The sequence below is a fragment of the Vicugna pacos genome, chromosome 18, assembly GCF_048564905.1.
Source record: "Vicugna pacos chromosome 18, VicPac4, whole genome shotgun sequence".
Classification (NCBI taxonomy): Eukaryota; Metazoa; Chordata; class Mammalia; order Artiodactyla; family Camelidae; genus Vicugna; species Vicugna pacos.
In genome coordinates, this window is record NC_133004.1 from 11,593,980 (window position 1) to 11,609,605 (window position 15,626).

General features: G+C 43.3%; 1 protein-coding gene and 1 non-coding gene across 4 annotated transcripts in view; both read right to left on the reverse strand.

Moving 5' to 3' along the window:
• The window catches only part of MRTFB (myocardin related transcription factor B), a 252,576-nt gene that overhangs the window by 172,206 nt on the left and 64,744 nt on the right, over positions 1-15,626 (reverse strand). Inside the window, exons 1-2 of one of the 3 annotated variants that reach the window (XM_072942164.1) lie at positions 9,136-9,191; positions 1,349-1,413 (exon numbers count right to left, since the gene is read on the reverse strand). The gene's annotated coding sequence lies outside the window, so the exon portion shown is untranslated. Of the gene's footprint in view, positions 1-1,348; positions 1,414-8,994; positions 9,095-9,135; positions 9,192-15,626 lie in introns of those variants that run through there. The other 2 variants (XM_072942166.1, XM_072942165.1) reach the window with 2 other exon arrangements.
• Positions 8,057-8,163, reverse strand: LOC116284154 (U6 spliceosomal RNA). The gene has a single exon (XR_004193915.1). It is a non-coding gene; the product is annotated as a U6 spliceosomal RNA (small nuclear RNA).

The window sequence follows — 15,626 nt, forward strand, 5'->3', positions numbered from 1 at the left end:
TCTGCAACTGGTATTTGTGTTTGAAAGATGTTAAGAAGTTAGTTTTTAAAGCTTCTCTAAGCTCCACTACAAGCGAATAAAACACAAAGGTATTATTGCTCTCCATGAAGGAAAACTTTCAGTATCCAAGACAATTAGCTAGTTGCCAATAATTTTAAAATATATATAATAAGTTAATCAGTGTGACAGACCTAAAAACAAAGAACTCAACATATTTTAACATTCTCATCACATTTAAAGTCCAAGAGAGTACCTCACACACAATAATCACTGGTACTTTCTCAACAAGAAAATTCTTCATTTAAGTAAAACTATCAAGTGAAAGAGGTATTTAAAACATGAAAGGTTTACTCCAGTCAAAAACTCTGCTATCCAAAAAAGATAGCTTTTTTCACCTATTGGATTGGCAAAGATTAACAAAACTCAGTGTGAGCAGGAATATGGAAAATAGGACTCTTGGCAGGGGAGAAGGCTCCACAGAGGGCAGTTTAGCCATAAGCATCTGCAATTAAAATGTGTATTATCTTTGGCCCAGCAGGCATATTTCTAAAAAAAAAATAAATGAATAAGTATACAATGATGTACACCATTATCCAATAAAAACTATCCAAATTGTAGTCAAAGGAATGGTTAAAGTATGGGGTCTCTAAACAGTGAAATACTATATAGTCAGCAAAATGATCATGTGTGATTATGCATGTCTTTTACAATACATGTGCAGAGATACATAAAATACACTGTTACCTTAAAAGAGACCACCATATACAGTATAAACCAATTATTTAAAGAGTTGTGTATGAATATTTCCATATGCATAAATTTCTAAAAGTATGCTCACCAACATATTAATAGCAGTCATTTCTGGGTGACAGGAGTTAGGTGTTTACTTTTGTCATTATGTCATTTTATATTGATGGAAGTTTTTTTCTCACTATTATAAAAAGAAAATAAACAATACATTTTCATTTAAGAAGATGAAGTGTTGCAATTTCACCAAAAGTGGCTTCAAATCCCTTCAACTCCTATATTAAAAACAAAGTTTTCACTTTATGTTTTCAAGTACATATATAGCTCCACCAGTTTATAGGTTTCCACCTGTGGGATCTCTTCAGTACGTCGCTTCAGAACAACGAGATAATGGAAATTTAAAGCTCAAAGGAAGGAAGCCAAATGACCTTATTCAAATAGCCCATATTCCTGGTATCCACCTTAAGAACCCCAGGGTCTACGAACTTAAAGACTCCTAAAACAATCTCCCTCTTATATCTGAAGAAAGGCGGCTATGGAGAGGAATTTCTTTTTAATGAGATGTTTTCTTTAAAAAAAAATTAAATCATAAAAAACTTACCTCAGTAAAAATCTTTAATTATTTTCCGGTCTTACATTCTCTTTCTTAGCACCTTTATTGTGAACCTGGTGGGGGGAAAAGTTAAAATTACTTTTAACTGAAGCAGATGCACAGATACAGAGAACAAACTAGTGGTTACCAGCGTGGGTTGAGGGGACAATATAGGGGTGGGGGTGGGAGGTGCACATTACTGGGAGTAAGACAGGTGACAAGCATGCATTGTACAACACGAGGCATACACCCACTATTTTGTAGTGACTGTAAATGGACTGAAATTTTTAAAAATTGCATCAAGATTTTTTCAAAGTTACTTTTTACTGAACATCTACTGCATGTCAGGCAGGGCAGTCAGAGAAAGCCTCCCGGAGAACATGAAGTCTGAGACAAACTGGAAAGAATAAAATGGAACTCCCCCAAATGGGAGGATCAGGAAGGAAAACAGGCAGTTACAAGTGTAATTATATAACTTTTCCTAAACTGTTCAAGAACCTAGAAATGACTGTATTCACTCTGCAGCAGGTTAAAAGTTGGGTTGCTAAGCTCAGAACACTCGCATCTGAGCCTCAGCTCTATCACTTCCTAGCTTGTCTGATCTTCAGCAAGTCCCTAAAAACACCTATGTGCCTCAGTATCCCCATGTGTACAGTAACAGTACCCAGCCCACAGGGTCACTGAGGATTATGTCAGATAATCCACATCAGGGAGTTTAAAACAGCTCTTGGAACATAATAAATGTTCAATGAATGTTAATTTCCATTTTTATTATTACATACTCTTATACAACAAATCCATTTGCCTCTTACCACCATTATTTAGTATTACCATTATTACTGTACTTAACAATGTACTAGGTGACATAAGAACCCAGATATATAAGGCAAAAGAAAGATCAAAGTCATTTATTCACTCATTTATTTTAAAATATCTGAATGCCTACTTTTTGCCAGGCATTTTGCATTCTTTGGTAGCCATGACGGACACAGTCTCTCTCCTCACAGTTTCCAGTCTATCAAGGTCCAAGCGGTAGGACAGACAAGCTACGCGAAGAGACACGTACTGTTCTTCACTGGGTGTGGGACAGCACATGGCTGAACTGGTAGAATCAGGTAGCAGAACATTCTGGGTGGAAGGGATGGCATTACAGGAAACACACACACAGGGCCTTCGGGGAATGCGAAGTAGCCTCCTGGCCCAAGAGGGCGATCAGCAGGAAGGCCAAGAAGCAGGAGTGGCCTCAGACCCCGGGTTGAGTTTGTTCTCTCTTCTCAATCAACAACATTGATTGTCCTACCCGAAGTGAATCACAGCTTAGTTTCAACTTCAACTCCAGTATCGTTTTATTATTATTTATTTCGTGGTTTCTTTTTCTTTTTTTTTTTTTTTCTTTTAAAGGTGAGAGGGAAAAGAACAGGACAAAGAAAAAGAGAAGAGCAACCTCAATCCATGTAGGCACTGGCGGAGACAGTGGTGGACGCAGCACTAAGTGATGAGTTTTGGGTTCTTTCTTAATTCTTCCAACATTCTTAGAGTTAGAATTGTTCCTTCAACCGATTAGGAAACTGAGGCTCAGAGAAGTCAACCAGATCCCCACAGATGTCCACAGAGCTAATAAATGCAACCACAGGATTTAACTGCAAGCTTGACTCCCAAGGCTTTCTTCCCCTTAGACATAAATGTATACGGGAGCCTGCAGAACTTAAAGTCTGTTAAAAACTACTTAAAACTTCAGGGTATATCAATTTCTGTATTTACACAGAAATAAATAGCCTTCATACATACAATCAAAACCACTTAGAAAAGAAAAAGGAAGAGAAGACCTCACAAAATCAAATATATATACACGCACATATATATAAAATAAATTTGACAAGAAGTGGGCAAAACCTATATGAGAAAAACTTGAAAATGCTCCAGAAGGAGTCAAAAGTAAAACCAAACAAATGAAAATACACACAGTGTTCTTGGATAGAAAAATTAAATATTAGAAAGAGATCAATTTTCCCTATGATAGTTTTTATAAATTTAACATAATCCTAATTTTATGTGTTTTTTCTTTCTTAGAATTGACAAATGATTCTAAAGTTCACACGGAAAAATAAACAAGCAAGAATTGCCAGGAAATAAAGGGCTACAAGAGAAACCAGTTTTACAAGGCATTAAGACTTTTTATAAAACCAATAACGTGTACTTGTGCATGAACAGAAAGACTTAATGGAACAGAACAACGTCCAGAGATGTACCCAATACAACCAAAAATTCAGAATGTAATAAAGGTGTACTGCATTCTGAAACAAATGGGTAAAGATAACTGGAAGCCATGAGAAAAAATGTGAATCTGTGTATCACCTCTGAACACAAGAATAAATTCTAAATGGATCAAAGATTTAAGTGTAAAAATGAAACTATAAAAGCACTTAAAGAAAAAAAAAAAACCGCTGGCAAATTCCAAACTCTTGGAGGTCTTTCAGTTACTCAAAATCCAGACACCATAAAATATTAACTACCCAAAATTTAAAGAAAAAACTTTAAGCCTTCTCTATACCAAAATACACAAAAGTAAATTAAAAAAAAAAAAGACAAACTTCAGGAAATTGCAACTTGTATCACAAAGGGCTAATCTCTCTAATCTATAAACTCCTAGAAATTGATAATTAAAAAAAGCAGTCCAAAAGAAAAATGTGCAAAGGGCATGAACACATAGTTCACAGAAAAAGATAAGCATTTTTTAAGCATATGAAAAGATGCTAGCCTCATCATAATCAAAGTAATGCACACTAAAACTACAACAAGCTATTATTTCACCTATCAGACTCACACAGATCCAAAGGTTGGTAAACAGTCTACTGGGAGATGCTATGGAGAAACAGGTACTCTAGTGGAATTACTTGCAAGAGTTCGAAATGGTACAACCTGAAGGAGAGCAGCGTTTATCAAAATCACAGAGGCACTGTTCACTGACCCAGCAACCCTACTTCTGGAAAGATATCCCACAGATACACCTCACCAATACCAAATGGTATGTGTACAAGGTTGCTCACCGCAGGCTGTCTGTGATTGCAAGAGGCTGGGAAACACTCAAGTGTTCATCAGTGGGGGATACTGGACAAACCGTGGCACAGCCCATACAAGGATATATTTTCCAACTGTTAAGTAATTGTTTTCTATATACCAATATGGAAAGATATCAGAGGTATACTAACTGAAAAAAAGCAAGGGTTAGAATAATTTACACAGTATACTGCGTTTTACATGAAAAAGAGGGTGTATACAGAGTATACTGGTGTTCATCTGTATCTACGCAGAGTAACAATAGGCATTTATAGGAAGAAAAACCTTTTTAATTATCTATGGGGGGAGGGGGCAGGTTAGATCAAGACAGAGTTGGAAATTAGACTCCTCAAAATATGTCACTTTAATTTTTGGACCATATGAACATTTTATAGACACAAAAGAATTTTCAAGTGTTAAAAAGTGTAACTCACAGAACAAAGAGAAAGAGAACTACTTATCACCTAGAGTCAAAATTCAACTCACATTAAAAAGGAAATTTTCTTCAAAATTAGACATTAACAAGCAAGTTTATGGGGGGCAGGATATAGCTCAAGCGCTAGAGCACATGCTTAGCATGCATGAGGTCACAGGTTCAATCTCCAGTCCCTCCTCTAAGAATAAATAAATAAATAGATATACCTAATTACCTCCCCACAAAAAATAAAAAAAAAATAAAAGGACAACAAGCAAGTTTAGTGTTGCCATCACTAAAAGAATCATACAAGACAATGTAATTTTTTTCCTTCAAACATGCTAAAACATATTAATTATAATAATCTATATAAAAGCTGTTTGGGGGGCAAGGAATCAGAAGAGAGAATAGGAAAGTGCAAGGAGAAGGAAGCTTTAGTCTAATGGTTCTCAAAGTATGGTCCCTGGACCAGCAGCATCAGCATTACCTTAGAACCTGTTAAAAACGCAAATTCTCAAGTCCCGGCGCACACCTACTGAACAGAAACTCTGACAGTATAACAACCTATAAGGTAGCACTTCTTGTAATACATACTCAAGCTTGAGAGCCAGTGATGTGACCCAGTGCATCACTTGGAGGAGGATCTTCTTAAAATGTAGATTCTAGTTCATTAGGTCTGGAGTGGGCCTCAGAATCTGCGTTTCAAACAAGCTCTAGGAGGCTGCTGATGTGCTGCTGGTTTGGAGTGCACACTTTGAGAAGAAAAGCTCAAATCTGCTTGGGGAAGGAGATGCGCAAAGTCTTCATGTGGTTGAGTTTCCTATGAAAACTGCCCTCAGTAGCAGACCATCCTTACACAGGTTTCTGAGCTGGGAGACCCAATGAAGCTTCCCATATAAATTCTGTCCTTAACATGAAACAAATACATATTCAAACATATTCCTTATTAAAACAACAGTGAAGAATTGAAATCCAATTTAAGGACATCCCGTTTGAGGCACCTTTCCTTTATAAGTGAAACTATGAGCCTTCCAGAATGGGGGAAAAAAAATCATACATCTGCCTGGTTATACTATCTGATTAACTTTACTTCAAACACATTAACCACACCATCTGTTCTCCATGAAAAATCACCAAGCAGTTTGTTTCCTTCTAAACATTTTTTTAAAATGGTTCTTATATTTACAAACACTGATTCTCCATTTGTTTTATATGGGGGAAAAATCTTCACAGGAATCCTCAAAGAATTCAAGTTTAAATTGAAGGATCTGGAAATGCTGTGTATCTTCACTTTGCAAGTCATCCTTTGGATAAAGCTTTTGGTGATAAACATTAATCAATGTGCTGAAATTTCCACATATCCCTATTTCACTGTATCTAAGAAGCCATCAATTTCAGACATTATTATTTTATGTACCACTAAGAAAGAAGTTGCCAATTAAGCCATGTCAATTTTAAGATACCATTCCATCTAGGATATGCATCTTAAAAATCAATGAACTACCTTAATTATAAATTTCAGAGATATGTACATAACAAATTATGCATTTTCATCTATAGAGGCATAGATATTTTGTCCATTCATCAATTTGTCCCCATGCCTAAACACTAGAACAGTTTTAACATCTATGTAGTATTACTTGGTTCATTCTTGCACATATGAATATTTTAAAAAGTAGTGAAAAAAGAAAGGAGAAAGAAAAGGAGTGACCCTGTTTTACCCTGGAACATGCTGCTGCTTGCTCAAAGCAATAAAAATTAATCACTCTTAATTCAGGTAATTTTCCAATCCAAAAGTATTAATGTATCTATCTCTAGGCAATTTAAAATATATCCTTCCATTTTGACAACAGACTTTCTTTACATGTTCCCATAGCACTTTTCAAAAGTAATAAGCAATAAACAATAAACAAACATTTTCCAGCAAAGAAGCAACTTACCTATTCAACAAAAAGAAAAAACATTTTCTTTGTAGATATAACAAGAGTTGAAGAAATTTATGTTATAGTGTAACTATATAATAGTCTGAGTTGAACTTAACTCAATTTGCATTTTCCCCATAGCAGCAAGACTAACAGAGTTTCAAATGAAAAGAATTTCTAATGAATCATACCAGGACTGAGGACATTGGTGATTATAGGTCATTTTAATTTTCACCTTTGTACAATATACATTTTCCAAGTTCTCTAATATTGATATTAGTAAGTAGAAGGAAAGCACAGGGAAACATTTTTCGCAACAAAAATTGTTTGCCAGTTAAATTCTACCCCCTTTCCTCATATAACTGAGTAGACAATGGAGATTGTTCTTTAGAGTGGATCTCAAGGGGACTAGTACTGTCCTCTAAGAGATACGTTTAGTTATCAAAGTGATTAGGGGACACCACTGGCATTTAGTGTTTGGCAGCCGGGATGCTTGAATGTCTCACAAGGCATTTCACATAATGAAGATTTATCCTGCTCCCAAGAGTCTTCTGAATGTCCGACCAGATTAATCACCAGTTTTCAGTTTTTACAAGAAATGATGGGAAAACCCCAGTAATTTAGGAAAAGGTAACTAAAGCAAGAAAACTTGAGACTAAATAACTACGTGTGAAATTAGGGACCATTTCCTCACACCACCATAACTCAACATATACCGGCAGTGTCATAATACTGAGCATATCTTAACTGTAAAGTGAGATACTGGCACGGAATTAAAAATATTTCAATCTAGCTAATATTTTATTCATTATTATCAATGACTGGGGGAGGAATCCTGCATGGTGCCTCAAAGCAGCAATTTCTCAAAGTTTGTTGCACAAGAGATGCCCTACACTGTAATGTGAAAATACAGCATTCACAGAGTACTTATACTAATATTATTTATACGTTGATTCAGACAGTCTGTACTTTATCTTGGTTATTCCTAATTCAATCTAGGCTTGCTTCTCTCCTCATTTTCCTAAATAGGTTATACCAACACAGGTGTCCCCCATCCTCGTGTTCATCTGTATCTCTCATCTTTCCTTTCCTTGTTTGAAACAGCTCCTGATATTTTTCTCTCTCTTCAGTCCAAGTTGGATTCACTAGAAACAGGTACAAGCATCCCAGACCAGGCTGTCTTCCAGCACAGCAGTATGTGCTAGATGTGGTTCGGCAACACGTGTCACATATTGTTCTCCTTTCACCTCTCCCTTACACTAAGTCGGGACATCACACTGATTTTTTTTTTAATTTAAGTATAATCAGTTACAACGTATAGACAAAAATATGGAACGCTTCATGAATTTGCGTGTCATCCTTGCGCAGGGGCCATGCAAATCTTCTCTGCATTGTTCCAATTTTAGAATATATGCTGCAGAAGCCAGTACCTGATTTTCAGTTACGTATGTTGCCACGTTATATTACTGATAAATTTCAATTAAGAGCTGTAAAGGGGACTTCACAAACATCTGCTGCAAAGGGGAGGGGCCTTGGTCCTGGAAAGGTTGAGTGGAATCACGTGCTTAACAACAAAAAAAAAACCAAACTTAAAAAGTTTCCTTTGCCTAAAACAAGCCCTGGGCTCCAATATTCCACTTCCACTCGATATGACAGCCCACCCTAGGCACACACCGCTGCTCTAAGCACACATCTGCAGTTACAAAGGGCCAAACAAAAGTTCTTGACCATTTCGGGGTCAAGGACCCTTTGGGGAAATTGACAAAAGCCAAGGGCTCTCTCCCAGTAAACTCACATACCAAGCAGTATTCAATTGGGGGAGGGGGGCTCCCAGACACACCCTTTGCAGCCCAATTGGGACCGGAGGAGTAGAATTCGAGCCCTGAAACCTCGGGAGTGGGGGTGGGGAGAAGGATGCGAGGCAAGGACCCGGTGGGGCGCTGCAGTCGGTGTCCCTGGGTTTGAATCCCGATTCCACCGCTTCCCAGCAGCTTGACTCTGGGCAGGGCGCTTCACCTCTCGGTGCAGCCCCGGAGAGAAGCCGCCCAAGTTAAGTGCGGGCAGACGGTTAAAGCTCAATAAATGGTGCTGCCGCGGCCAGCAGCACCGCGTCCTCGGCGCCAACCGGCTGCCGGGGTAAACTGAGGCGCGCCCCGCGGTCGCAGCCGCATGCGGGGACTGGCTGTGAGGGGACCGGCCCGAGCGGCCCCGCGGCCCCGGCCCGGCCGCCCCGCCCGCGCGGGTCCCGGGACGGGGCGGACCTGGCGGCTCCGCTGCAGCCTCGGGGCGGACTGGAGCGACCGCCCAGGACGCGGGCCGGCTCCCCCGGCCCGGCCCTCCGTCTCCGCCGCTCTCACCCGCTCCTCAACCCCCAACGGCAGACGCCGCCGCCCGCAGCTCACCTCCCCGGCCGCCGCCGCCGCTGCCGCCGCCGCCGCCGCGCGCGATCTCGCGAGACTTCGCTCCCCTCCCCGCTTCCCCGCCCTCCCCCCGGCGCGCGCGGACCCCGGCCTGGATCCGGCTTAGCGCCCTTCCTAAAAGCCTCCCCTTCGCCTCAGGGTTAGGCCTAGCCGGACTCCCAACCCCGCGTGCGGGTCCCTGCATCCGTTCCGCCTACCGCCGTTACCGTAAAGGGTTAAAAGCCAGGTGCGAGACGGCCGCCTCCTTCTCACCTGGGCGGCCAGGTGCGCGTGCGCATGCGGGCGCCCGGGGCCCTGGACCTGCGAGCCTTTTGCAAAGGTTCTGACCTCCGTAACAACAGTAATCTTGGCAGCCAGTGTTGCAGTACTTCTACGGTTCCTCTTAGGTCCTCGCAGGAGCCCCCCAAAAGTAGGTATTACCACCCTCTCCATTCCAGAGAGGCTAAAACGGAGGCTTGGCCAGCTTGAGAATACCCCCAGGTCACACAGCTAAGAATTGGCATCCGGGGCTGTCTGACGCCCGAGCCAAAGCCCGGGTTTTCTGCCTCCATGACAACTCCCAGGCCCTATCCCTGTTACTTCTTCCGCTGAGGGCGCCAAATCTCAGCCCTTCTTTACTTGCCTCCCAAGTTTCACCAAGGTGAGAGGAGGCGCTCCCGGGAGGGCAGCTGCTACAATCCCTCCCGTTTATGAAACTGCTGTTAGGAAAATGCTTCTCCCTCATTACACGGACTTCTTAAGGCCTTCCTGTGCCAGACCCTGAACAGGACCGTGAAAACTAACTATTTTTATTAGGTTGTATCTTCTTGAAACTGGTGGCATTTTGATGGTAGAGAGCACAGAAGCATGGGTCACAGGACATGGAACTAGAATGTACGTGGTGTTAGGGGGCACAGAGGAAGGCGTGACTTCTTCCTAAGGGTAAAATCTTAACATTATATAATTGTGTCTTAAAGAGAGGGACAAGCATTTATTGAGGGCAATTCAAGGTCACTACCAGTATTCTTCCAAGTCAAATCATAGGAAAATGGAGACTCAGGGAGATGAAGAAATTGGCCTAAGGCTCCAGGGTAACACAGGGTTTGAACCTGGGTCTGAGTCCAGAACCCAGTAGTGCCTTGTGCTGAAGTCCCATGAGCTAGCATGTCTGGGCCAACAAGCTGCTGTAAAATCAAAAGCCTTGGAGGTTCTAGCTATTCCAAGGTAACTTGCATCAGTGTCTGGATGGGCTTATCCAGCCCACCTGGCAGTCACAGTGATCTCAGCAAACGTTGGCCTGCCCACCCTGCAAGCCTGTCTACTCCCTCCGAAATAATGCCACCTCCTGCAGGCCAGAGGTTATGGGTGCCCTCCATGTGTGAACATCACCCAACCCACCTTGATGAAGGAAGTGAGACAGGAAGAGAAATCACATCTGATGGGCAGCTGTAAGGCACCCAGCACTGCTCCCAGTGCTGTCCCTTCATTAACTCATTTAGTCCTCCCAGCAATCCCATGTGAAAAGTATGGTTGTCCCTGTTTTACGGATGAGGAAACCAAGGGCCTTCTTAGGGAAAGAAGTTGCCCAGCCCAAGAGTACACACAAGTGGTAGTGGGAATGTTGGAGTTCCACCAGATCAGGCTGTCCCCAGACCTACAAACTTTGGCCTCAGTGACCAACAATGTTCTCCCTGCCCTCAAAGCCTATGTCTTCTTGAAGCTGAAAACCTAGAAATCCCCTGAGGTCAGGACTTCAATCTAAGACTGGTTGTTGGGAGCATTAATCAAGTCAATGTATGTGAAGCATGTGGAAAAGTGTCTTGCACAAATTAAACTCTCAGTAAATTCCAGCTATTATTACATGGATGGGATGTCTGAGTTACTTTATTCTCTCCCTGTCTCCCAATATAAATTACAAATCACTTTGGAGGATGTGACCTTATCTACTCAGACGTGGAAATAAAATTCGTTTCTAGTACAATGGAAACAATTCACTGCTCTTCAGTGGGTGAAATTACCCCCACATGTTCTCCTGATCGTGGAAAGAGACCCTCCTGAGCTCTGAGGTGCTCTCTCTTACCAGTTTCCTGGGATACTGGCAGCCTGTATTATAAAAGGCTCCCCTTATATAGGAAAAGCCACCCAAATATTTTTAAGTTGTTGGCAAAAACAAAAAGAAAAAAAAATGCTTAATTAAGCTGAAACGTGTTAAGATCATTTGGGTGAGGTTGGGGGTTAACAGAACCACTGAGACATTATGAAGAAAGATTTTATAAGAACTGAAGCTGCCACCACCCTCAGGCCATGGTACCCCCCAAGTTAGGTTTCTATCCTGATGCAAGACATACCACACATTCCCATCTATGGCAATGGCTCCCTGTGGAAGTGATCATCACAGGGCAGGAGTGGATGTAACTGGATCCATTGAGGGCATTATAGATGGACACAAAAAAATCAGGATGATTCTAATACAAACACTTCTAAGGGTTTAACCTGTGGTTTCCAAAAAGCACTGTTAAAATGTCTTTGATCCAAATGGAACTTTATAAATGCCTGTAATGAGATTTGTTTAATGCTCATTCATTCAATAAAAACTTAAGCCCTTAAGTGCCAATTACTGTGTTAGTAGCTGTGAGCAAGACCATGCTCTCATCACATTGATGGCCTGGAGAGAGAGAGAAGTGTTAATTAAATAACTGAACCAAACAGTATTGAAATGTTATGTGATAAACAGGATAAAAAAGAAGAGCAAATGACCAAAATTAAAAAGGAAAAAAAAAAAAAAGACTGGTTGAAAGGGTAGGAAAGAACCTGCCTTGAACTTGAGTTCTGGAGGATGAGACAGTGTGAACTAGGCAAGGAGGAGAGGGGAGAGCATTGCGGAGGTAGGGATGCCACGGGTCAGCAAGGGGTAGGTGAGAGATGGTAGCTGGGAGGGCAGGGTGGACTGGGACCTTAAGAGGCATCTCAGGATGTACACACCCTGAGCACATGGGGACAGTAGAGAGGAGAGAACCCAACAGGAGGTAGATAAATGTTGCAGGCAATGCCACTGGTCTCCACGTAACCATCCTTCCCCTTTGGTCAATCCAAGCTCATTATGGACTATTACCACCTCTACTCAACCAGGGCTTTGTCAAGGATGGGCAGGCTATCATGACACAACTAGCCGATCTGTATTTGAGGAAATCTCACATTATATGTCTCACCACCCCAGAGGAGAAACCGAAATGCAAGTTGCCTGCTTCCCTTGCATCTATGTCAAGGGATCTGACGTAGGCTCTGCTGCTGGCCAGATGCACCACGTGATACTGAATCCAGTCAGGAGCTTCCATTCTACTGAGGTGACCAGTGGCCAAAGTAACCAGCTTTGGGGATTGCGGTTGCAGGGTTGAGCTCCTGATGGAGAAGCCGCATGGGACGCTGACGGCAGCGTTGGTTGTGGTGATGGCAAGCTCAGGCAGGGTGGTGGTTAGCTCATTGGGGCCAGGCATGCGGTGTGGTTTGGGACCTTTTTCTTAGAAACTTAGCCTCAATTTCTTTTCTTCAGCCCTCTCAAGGATTCTGTGGGATATCTAACATCCTTGATTACATTCCCCTTTCTGCTTAAATCAGCTGGCATTTCCGCCAAGAATGCTGACCTCTCACAGGCTGAAGCCAGTTGGAGCCAATGAGACTTAGAGAAAGTCTTGCTGGGGGTCAGTGGCGAGAGGCACTTTCTCTGCGATAACAGAGAGCCTTGGGAAAGCCAGCTCACTCCCTGCCTGGCATGGGAATCTCAGTTGTCATCAATGGCTTCTTCTACAACTGTAGGATAAGATAGGGTCTGCATGGCAGAGGGGAGAAACCAAAAGATACTGGACTACATACATCACCTTGCCGCTGGGCTGACCCCAGACCTACAAGGCCCCAGGCAGCCCTTTCCCTGAGCTAACCCACATGATTGAATCAACTTGAGTCAATTTCTCTATTCTTGCAACCCAAATGTTCATACTGGTGCAGCAAGGAAAGAAGCAACTTATAGGCAACAGGCACACATCTTTCCTGGCTGTGTCAGGAGCTGCCCCAACCCTGGGCAATCTTTTACATCAACCTCCTTCACTCCCACCCAGTATCAGTCCCACTCAGGTAAGCCCCACCTGGCCCCAAACACTTCCTTCCAGAAAACACGTCCTTCCCTTGCCCTTCCCATTCTTTGATTATCTCTTTGATGGGCACACAGTGGTTCTGTTACTGACCCAGCTCACACATCTGGAAAGTGGCAGAGCTGAAGGTCTGGAGGCAATCCAGATCCCAGGCTTTCAACCACTAAGTTTAATGCCATGCACCAGCCAGCCTCATTACATTAAAAAAAAAAAAAAAGTATGGTCTTGAGCCAGGAAAAAAAATAGAAAAAGGGCTGAAGTCCAGCTCCGGTATTTGCTATCCGGCCTTGAGCAAGCTTCTAAAGTCTCGCTTTGAACTAAAATGAAGTTACTGATGCCAACTTTGTCGAATCTGGCAGTCATCTGTGTTCACCCATGACCTCTGGCTCCTCACTTCTGGGCATACGCTGGAACCCACTTCCTGCGCCACGTGGCTGGGGTCACATGATTAGTCCTAACCAAGGAGTGTGAATGGGGGAGTTTGTGTCACTTCTGGTGGCTGCTCTGTTGAGCAGAGCCCTCAGCCCATCCACTGTGGACATATAACGGGAGCATAAAGCAAGACGTCATTGTTTGGGGTTGATGGCTATGACAGGACTTACTAGCCTAGCCTGATGGATCCGTACAGTATGGTCACCTACTCATTCATTCACTCAAGAAACACTTTCCTGCTATAGTTCCAAGCCCAGATGGACAAGAGAGAAAGCCCAGGTAGCAGTCCAGACGGGTCTGGTGCAATAAGCTGAGAGGGGCCCAGACGTCTGCAGTTTTCTGGGGCTCCCTGGTGATTCTGATGCCTTGGCGAACCTGAGACCCTTGCATTACTTTCGACCCATCGTGTGATGGCAGAGTAGGACGGGGTCCTTACACTTGAGGGCCACATGGACTAGGGATGACAGGGGTGGAGAGAAAAGTTACAATGCAAATATGGTTTAGTGATCTGAAATCTGAGAAGTGAAGTGGGCACAGACAAGAGCTTTATGAACTACAATGCTGTATGGGCAACAGAACAGAGGTGCATCCCAGCAAACCCGGTCATCAGTGGCGTGATCCGAGACCATATACTTGGGCTCCCTGAGCCTCCGTCTGCCCGTCCTAACTACGTGTCTCTGTTTTCCGAATATGAAATTTGAAACTCAGAACATTCTGAACCGTTGCCCACAGTCACACTGCTAGCACCTGGCTGAACGGAAATTCACACCCAGGTTCTTCTGTATCCAGAGCCCAGGTTCTCAAACACTGGGTGTAGCTGGTTCACGCAGGGCCCCACGTGTCTCTCTAGCTGTCACTCTTGTCTCCCCCTTTACCTAGAACCCTAGCTTCTAGCCACACCAACATGCTTGCCATTCTTGGCTACACCATGCTATTGTTCACCTCCATGCTTTGGTTCGTATCTGTCCCTCTGCCTGGCATGCCTTCCCCCACTTCCTACCACCCTGCCTCCAAACACTAGCCGAATCTTTGGATGCTCAGTTTGATGAACCCATCCTCAGTGCATGACCACCCCCCAAGGCCTTGCAAGTGCCTCCTCCATTCGGTGGCCGCTTGTTGGGGGAGGGCCCTTGGCTTCCCTTCTCTGGGCCACCTGACTAGCCTCGTGGGTACTTGCGCTAAAGCATCAGCCCCAGCCACCTGAATACCTAGCTCCACAAAACCACAACCCTACAGCTTACAAGACAGACCCTCCCAAGACGACCATACAACAAAGCGTTTCAGAAAGCAGGGTTCTAGTCCAGCCTCTGACTGGACCACAAGCCCCATACTTAACCTCTTGCAAGCCTCAGTTGCTTAGATATAAAATGAGACTAATGACAGTACCTGCCTTGCACGTTTGTTATGAGAATTCAGTGGGATAAAATGTGTACAATAAATGTATGCGTGCTGCCTGGCTCCTAAGGAAGAACTGAATTAAATTTCAGCCAATTTTATCGTTGTTAGCACTGTCGTCACTGTCTCCTCCTTGTTATCACTACTACTACACCTCAGCGTGCCCCTGGAGCTGTCATTGTTAATACTATTACTCACCACATCCTCCTCCCTTCCCGCCAGCCCTCAGTGACTTTGCTAAGCAATACTTCCAGGAACGGTGTTCTTGGAATTCTCGAAAGCAGTTCTTCATTGTCTCACTGATGGTTCACTGCTTGCGATGACTTAGCATCTCTCGTACCCCCAGGAAGCTCCCCGATTGGCTCCTCAGGAAGTTGGTGGTTGCCAAGGCCTTTCCATCCAGGCTTCCTGGATACAGCTGAGGACATACATACGGGCTCTCCTAAGGCTCCCTCTCTCGTTGACTTGACATCATCCCCCTCCGGGGTCATTCCGGGTTCATTTTTGGTCAGCCCAGGCCAT